Below are 8,468 nucleotides of genomic sequence, written 5' to 3'. Positions count from 1 at the left end.
AGATAGTCATTGTTCAAAATTCATCTCTTGGGCATTTTATCAAACACTTGCAAGTCATGGGTTAAGCATGGGAGTAGTTTTTATACATGGGTTAATATCATGATTGCAATACTAAAATCATAAATTAAGGTAATGATGACCAACAAATACGCATCATTCAACATGTAAGGTTTAACTTTAACAATAACAACCTTGTCAACATGATTCACATATATATACAATGAATTTTTATGAAAGGTCATGGATATATCTTATAATATCATAGATTTAAATTTATTTATAAACTTGAAAGTGGGTACTTGGACTCCATAGGTGAGAGGAATCCATGAATAAACATCTAACATACCTAGGTTGAAGAATTTGTGAAGGTTCTTAGAGGATTTCTTAAGAATTGAACTTGAATAATAAAGGGGCTAGGATTTGTTCTTGAGAGAGAATTTGTGTCTTGGAGAAAAATTATGGCTAATGAGACATATCGTGCTTCTTTGGGGCTTTAATTCCACGTTTTCAATGAATTTGAGTGATGGAAAAAGACCACACTTCCCCTTATGAATTTAATCCCATAACTGGAATGCGGATAAGATTTTCACCATGACGTGGTGATGGTCTTACCATTATACCAACCTTGACGCGGTGTAATCATAGTGGGTTGCTAGAATTGACAATTGCATATTTGGCCTCCACCGCGATGCGGTGAGGCTTCCACCGCTATTTCCACCACGATACAGTGGAATCGTAGTGACTTGCTAGAATAAAAATCGAAAAACTGTCCAAAACTCATCCAAAAATTTTAAAACTTACCCAAGAAATGCTACCTACACCTCTAAACATGAATCAACTCAAAACCCATCGTTTCGGAGCCCAAAAGGTTGGCTTAAAATCCTCAAAGTTATAGGAAGTCAAAAGTGACTACGTCCCTCAACACTTAGTCTTATTTTCAGGTTCTAAGTGTCCTAAGCAAGTACTAGGGCTGAGCTGGACTTAGAAATGTATGGGGTATTACAGGAAATCCTTGAAGGATTCAAATATGTGATGCATTTATAGACTTGAAAAAAATTAATTAAATCAGACTTTCTATAGAAAATGTTCCAATTCAAATTAAGGTTCCTGTAGGACTATCTACTGATGTCGGGGATAATGAGTCCAAAGTATGCATGAAGTTGGTTGATCATTAGGTTCTAAGGATCAAAATTCTAAAAAAGAAAAATAAATGGTCAAATACGAAATAATCTCGTATGAAAATTCAAGATTTTAGCAATTTTGATATCCTTGAAGGAATCAATGAGCCCGAGACTAAAGAAAATGAGAAACTATTTATACATTCAAATAATGCAAAAAGGAATTTGAATTGATCAAAAATAGTGTTGGATTATATCTTTGAATATAATCAATTTGAATAGATTTGAAATAGTGATGAATTATGTCATTGAATATAATAATTCAACAAAAATCATATAAGACAGTGAGGATCTTGAACCTCAATCTATCTCAAAATATTACCAAAGAAATGAATGGACAAAATGGAAATAATCAATTCAATCAGAGTTGAATTCACTTATCAAATTTGAAGTTTTTGAACCTATAGTTCGAACATCTAATGCTATTAAATTTGTTGGCTAAAAATGGGTCTTTATGTGAAAAAAATAAAATACAAAGGTATAGAGAATGCCTTGTTGCACAAGGATTTTTCCCAAAGGTCAGGTGTCAATTATGATAAGACATACTCATTAACTATGGATGCAATAACATTGCATTACCCTTTTAGTTTCAGTATTCATGAGAAACATGAAATGCATTTGATGAATGTGGTTATAATCTATCTATATAGATCACTTGATAATGAGATATACATAAAAATTTATGAATTATTTAAGATGCCTCAAGCATCTTGGAAAATCCATTCAATTAGATTGCCAAGATCATTGTATTGTTCGATCCAATTTGAATGCATATGGTGTAACTGTCTTAGTTAGTATTTATCTAAGGAAGATTATATGAATGATGCAATTTGCCCATATATTTTTATAAAGAATGTGGATGGATCATATCCATTAAGTACTCCAATTATTGTTCGTTCACTTTATGTGAATAAGGATTCATTCTGACCTTAAGAAAAGAATGAGGGAATCCTTGGTCCTGAAGTACCATGATCTGAGTGTAATTGGTGCTCTAATGTATCTTATTAATACTACTAGGCCTTATATAACCTTTTCTATTAGTCTATTAGAAAGGTATAGTTTTGCCTCTACTAGGAGATATTGAAATGGAATCACACATATTGTGGTATCTAAAGGGGATTTCGGGTATGGCCTTATTTTACTTAAATAATTGTAGTCCCTTTCTTTTTGGTTATGTTGATGTAAGTTATTTGTTTGACACACATAAAAGTAGATCTTGAATAGGCTATGTGTTCATATATAGGGGTGATGCTATATCTTGGGGGTCGCAGTCTATTATGACCAACTTAAGAGAGGATTCATAAAAAGAGATAGAACGAAACACAATTCATCAAAATATTTCAACACAGATGAACTCCAAAAGAATGATGATATCAACGTGCAACAGATTTGTTCAAGTGATAATGCGACTAATTTATTCACCAAGTCTCCACAAACTACAAATTTTCAAGGAGATAGTGCACAAGATCGAGATGCGAAGATTTAAGAATGTTCTCATATTTTAACAAATTCCTTATATTTTAAGTTTCATGCTCTTTGAATTACTTATTTCATTATCACATTTTCCATTTGATACAAAGTGGAAAGATCAAAAAATCTTATTATGTGAGGCTCGAGTATTGTTAGTTGTGTGAGGGTCGCACTATGTATGAAAAGTGTTCATTCCTCACATACCATTTTTTTTATATTTGACTTTCTTTTTAACTCTTAGTTTTTTAGTTCTTCAATTTGTATCAATAACTCCTAGTTTAACCATAACTAATTTATGTAAACTTTGTACCATGGCCATGCCAGTCTCGCTGTATATACTAACAAACTAATGTCTAGCTTTAGTTTGTTAACTTTGCCTTCTTTTTTTGTTTCTGCCTCTTTTATTTAACTTAGCTACAAGCAAAAATTAGTAGAACTTTTATAAAAATAGTAAGAGCATCAATTTAATTTCATTTATGATGTCCTAAACTTATAAACCACAACATTTACGATTTTTATTATCTCTCTATTTAATTTTTGTGATGCAATGTTTAAAAATTAGTAAAAGTTTGGAGAGTTAAACAAGGTTGATAGTAATTGAAAAGTTTAAATAAATTTTTGACAAAGATGAAAATTTAAAAAAAAAAATCATTTACACGTGGCAGGCCACTTAGGACTAGGGTACACCTATCATTAGAGTAAAATTAAAGAACTAGTTAAGGATATGAACATGAGAAAACATTTTTCAAGGGGTCATTGAAAAAAGTACTGAATCATTGTGTACTGGGGCTTATCTAAAGGAGCGAGAGGGTGTTCATGTGAAGCCTCTCGATAAAATATTACATTGTATATATAAGTTAATATTTTTACGAACCCCTTTCCATGAGTATTGAAAAAAAAAAAATTGGCTCCTTCTAAAGCTCTCTTTCTTCTCTTATGATATTTCATTCTTTATGTAGATATATAATTATTTTTTGAATCTCCTAAACACAATACTAAAAGTCGGCTCAATGATTTAACAGGTTCAAATTCACTTTGAGGTTCCCAAGTTTAAATATATATATACATTAAACTTTCTGCTTACAATAAATTTTATAGTGATACAAAATAAATTGCAATCACAATTAAAAAATGAAGAAACGAGAATTTTATTGATAAAGAATAGAAGTACAATTCTATTCCTCCTTTGATTCTTCTCTCTGAATTTTATCTATAATTTGAGTGTCGTTAGTCGCGTATTTTTAAAATATAGGATGATTCTTTGTGATTGGACCATCATTTTGTGGGGCGTTGTGATGCTCATAAGAGGAATATGTTATCATTTAAATAAGTATGATTTAGGATTTAGGATAGAGTAGCCTCCAAGATAGGTTTACGACAAATTAGTCTCCAAGAATTCCAACAGAAAATAAATATGTCCTATACAATCCTATGAAATTTTGATAGCTCACATTCTTAATAAAAATCCTAGATTTTTGTTTTTTGAAGGTATTAAATTTTTTTTGAAGTTTAAAAAATATCAAAAAAAATATTTGTACTCTAATTTACTTATAAAAAATAAAAAATAATTCTAACTTTCAAATACTATTTTTTTATTTTGAAGAAAAAATACTATTTTTAAATATTTTTGTTGTTCATGGTTAACCGCCCCCTAAAAGAGAGCAAGAAAATATAAATGAGAGTGAGAGAGAGATTGAGATATAAAATAAGCAAAGTTAGAAAAAAATATTGAAAGAAAAGAAACAAAATAGTGAACTACAAATAAAAAGTAGAAGGAAATGTGTGGAAATAGGGGGGAGGGGGACATTTGCTGATAAAATGGGACTCACAAGAACACTGTCCAAATTAAAAGGTGCCCTCACACGATTTATTTTTATTTTTTTAAACTACTTTTGGTCTTTTATTAAATTAAATCTGCAAAACACATTATAATAGGACCAACACCTTAAATATTCCATACACAATAAAAAACTAGAATTAATCTGGCATAATTTGGATGACCCGAATTAGGACAACATATAACCCTTGTATGGGTTTCCTAAAATTCATTCTATCCTCTTTATTTACCCTAACATCTGGAGCATGTTCTCGTTGTACTTCCCTGTTGAGTTCATCCGTCTCCACTTGTGGGTTATTAATCTTCTTGTATTTTATGGTTATTGTTGTTGATGATGTCTTATCATTTAGCAAGAGTAAGTTTTACTGTTTTACTTAACTCATCTTTGTTATATCCAGCTATAATGCCCATCTTATGCTTCTTCTTCTTCTTCTTCAGTTGTGTTCTCTAGTGAATGGTGTAGAGTCTTGCTTCAACTCTGAGGATATAGTATTCTATTACCTCATCTTATCGACTGGTAAATTCTTAATCCAACTTCTCCTTTTAAGCTACATGTACTGATCTTGCTGATTGTGCAGGTGAAGCTGGAATGGAGTGCAGGGGTAGCTTCAATCTATCATGCCAAGTTATAAAATGTTCGGTACCGGGTTCTACAAGCACAATTTGACCTCAGATCCTCTATTTTGTCGGGTTATTTTTTGTAGGTTGATGTATATAGGCTAAGTAGTATATTACTCTTTTATTGTCTTTGTGGCTATTTGTAAATACTGTATATGATAAACTATACGTTAAGCCTTCCCAACCCCTTATCCATTTAATGGTGATACTCTCAAGTATGGACATTATAGTTTATCACTCTTTAACAACTTTTTGCCCATCGGTTCCAGACTGTTAAAACTTGTAAAATTGCTCCCACCTTTGTTTATTGTTATGCTTGCTAAAAAATTAGCTAATGCATTTCCTTCTCTTAAAATATGATGAAATTTACAAATCTTGTTTGCAAGCAATATATGTATTTCTTCCACCCTATCTCTATATTCCATGGATATCCCCATTTCTTCTGCATAACTTTGAATAATATTAAGGAATCTGTTTGGAAGATAGCTTGTTGATGATCTGATTTACTATAATGCTTGCTTGCCTGAAATAAAGGTGTTGTTTATGCCTGTATACTACCTGTGTCTTCAATTATTCAACACTCTACATATACTAAATCACCTTTTTAATCTCTTACACGGAAGGCATAGGAACTAGGACCAGGTTTGCCTCTTGATACCCCATCTGTATTATATTTGACCCATTCATTTGTTGGAAATTCCCAAATTACTTGAACCACCTTCAATCTATGTGCAAAATTGACTAATTTACTCAAAATTTCCTTCTAATTGACAGTAAACTTCCTTCTTGGTTTCCTCATCTTAAGTAACCTCCACATATTTTGGTAATATTATGTATTACTTTATGTAAAGATGTATTCTTCCCTTTATGCTTGCTAAGGTTTCTTTTTTTTTTCATAGTTCCCATCTGATTATGCTTGGTAAAGCATTATAGTATGAACATATATCTTTCTTCGCTTGTGCATTCCACCACTGCATTATGGCTTTCCTTAAATTCAGACCACTCACATTTATACCTGTACAAGAAGAAAAATAGGACCAAGTCCTATTAGCAATATAGGATCTTAGAAACACATAAGACAAAGTCTCATTGTTGGGGTTTTCACAACACCAACATCTTGATGGGCCCTCAATTTCCCATCTTCTCACTCTGTCATCCACTGAAATCATAAACTTCCAAGATTTCCACATAAAAAAAATATCTTAAATGGAAGTCCTTTATCCCAGATCTTTTTATATATAATGTTTGATGGTTCTTTATGCCTGGTGTATTTCCATGCTGATTTAATAGTGAATTTTTCTTTAGCCTCCAACATCCACTTTAGTTCATCCTTTCCTTTTCTCACTTCTGAAACTTTAATGTATGTCATGATATGATTGACATACTCCCCTAGTAACATCTCCTTCAAGTGTCTTTATGTTAATCTTTATCTTTCACTAATTCATAAACATGCTTATAGTCCTGATCCCAACCAAACTCTTCACTTGTGATTATGTACAAATCTCGTAGCCCAGTCCAATTGTCATACCACAGCAATGAATTGCCTTCATTAACTTTCCATTCAATTTGAAATTTTACCAAATCTTTAGCTTTAATCATCTTCTTCCATGCCTGTGAACTATTATATCCTATTTTTCATACCACTAAATTCTGATTTTGCTTTTTACAATATTTGTTGTCCATATATTGTTTTCATATAGACTCCTTTGTTCTGAAATTTCACCATAATTTGCAAAAAAGAGCCATTGAAATATCCTGCAACCTTCTAAACCCCAAGCCTCTCTCTATTTCTAGTAAACATAAGACTTTCTATTTGCACCAATGTTTTTCTCTACTCTCTATATAGCTACTCCAAAAGAACTGAGCAAACATTTTATGAATGTCATTCAACACATTCATTGGGGGGTTCATAACTGATAAACAATGAATGGAAATGCTTTGCAATACATGTTTAATCAGTACTGTCCTGTCCCCAAAGGATAATAGCTTTCCTTTCCATGCTTGTATGATAAACAGTGAATGGGAATGCTTTACAATACATGTTTAATCAGTACTGTCCTGCCCCCAAAGGATAATAGCTTTCTTTTACATGCTTGTAACTTAGCCCTAATTTTCTGAATTAATTGTTAGTAGTACCCTTTCTGTTTTCTCCTATAAAAAATTGGAGATCCCAAATAAGTGAATGGGAATTCTTTTCTCAATATCCCTATTGCTACCTCAGCCAAAATCACATCCCTATTAGACACACTATGATCCAGATATATAGCACTTTTTCCTTGTTTATTTTCTGCCCAGACACCTTCTCATACTGCTTTAATGTAGCAGACACCAGTTGTAAATTTCTCACCTCATCTTTACACATAATAATCATGTCATCAACAAAAGCTAGGTGATTAATCATTAGACTTTCCCTTGGCATCCCTAACCTCTTAAAATTCCTTCGACTCATTAACTTATTCAGTGCTCTTGACAATACGTCAGTTGCTATAATAAACAAAGTGGGTGACAAAGGATCACCTTGTTTAACACCCCTAGTAGACTTAAAAAAGCCTCTAGGTTGTCCATTTACCAATACTGAGTACCAGTTATTGCTAACCAATTTAAAAACCATATCAATCAGTTGTTCTGCAAATCCAATCTTCCTTAACACCATCATCAAAAAGACTCATTCCACCTTATCATATGCTTTCATTATATCCAACTTCATAATCAAATTAGTGGTTTGCCTCCCTTTCTTATTTCTTTAATTATTTCTTGTACTAACAAAATATTTTCAGCAATACTTCTACCATGAACAAAACCTGTTTACAACAACAACATACCCAGTATATTCCCACATAGTGGGGTATGGGGAGGGTAAAATGTATGCAGTCCATACCACTACTGGACTTGTTCTACTGAAATTATTCTTGAAAGTACTTTCTTGATTCTCTCATGTATAATTCTTGAGAATATCTTATTAACAAAGTTACTCAAGGAGATTAGTCTAAGATCTGAGAGTATTCATAGACACCTTTTTGGAATGAGTGCAAGGTTTGTATGTGTAATAAACCTTGGATGTTCTGCTCCATTATAAAATGCCTTCACCATTTTCAGAATATCTTTACCAACTATATCCAATGTTTCTTGAAAGAATAGACATGTCATCCCATCTGAACCCCTGTACTACAGCCATTCAATCCCATAACAGCAGATTTCTCTTCTTCTTTATCAGGCATCTGTAGTAGTTCACTATTTTGATCTTCATCTATCAACTCCGATAGCACATCAAGCATCTCGAAATTGCTCACTTCTTCTTGCTTAGTGAATTGTTTCTTATAAAATTCTACTGCCTCAGCTGCTATTTCATCTTGATCTTCAATCCA

The 8,468-nt window shown here is 32.2% G+C and overlaps 1 long non-coding RNA gene across 1 annotated transcript; it reads left to right on the top strand.

The window, feature by feature from the left end:
• Positions 1-4,648: 4,648 nt before the first annotated feature.
• Positions 4,649-5,360, top strand: LOC107851031. The gene is made up of 3 exons (XR_001668839.2): positions 4,649-4,840; positions 4,924-5,002; positions 5,064-5,360. It is a non-coding gene; the product is annotated as an uncharacterized LOC107851031 (long non-coding RNA).
• The last annotated feature ends 3,108 nt before the right edge of the window (positions 5,361-8,468 follow it).

This window comes from Capsicum annuum, chromosome 12 (genome assembly GCF_002878395.1).
Source record: "Capsicum annuum cultivar UCD-10X-F1 chromosome 12, UCD10Xv1.1, whole genome shotgun sequence".
NCBI lineage: Eukaryota > Viridiplantae > Streptophyta > Magnoliopsida > Solanales > Solanaceae > Capsicum > Capsicum annuum.
The sequence above is the reverse complement of the archived record's forward strand: the minus strand, read 5'-3'. Positions and strand labels throughout refer to the sequence as shown.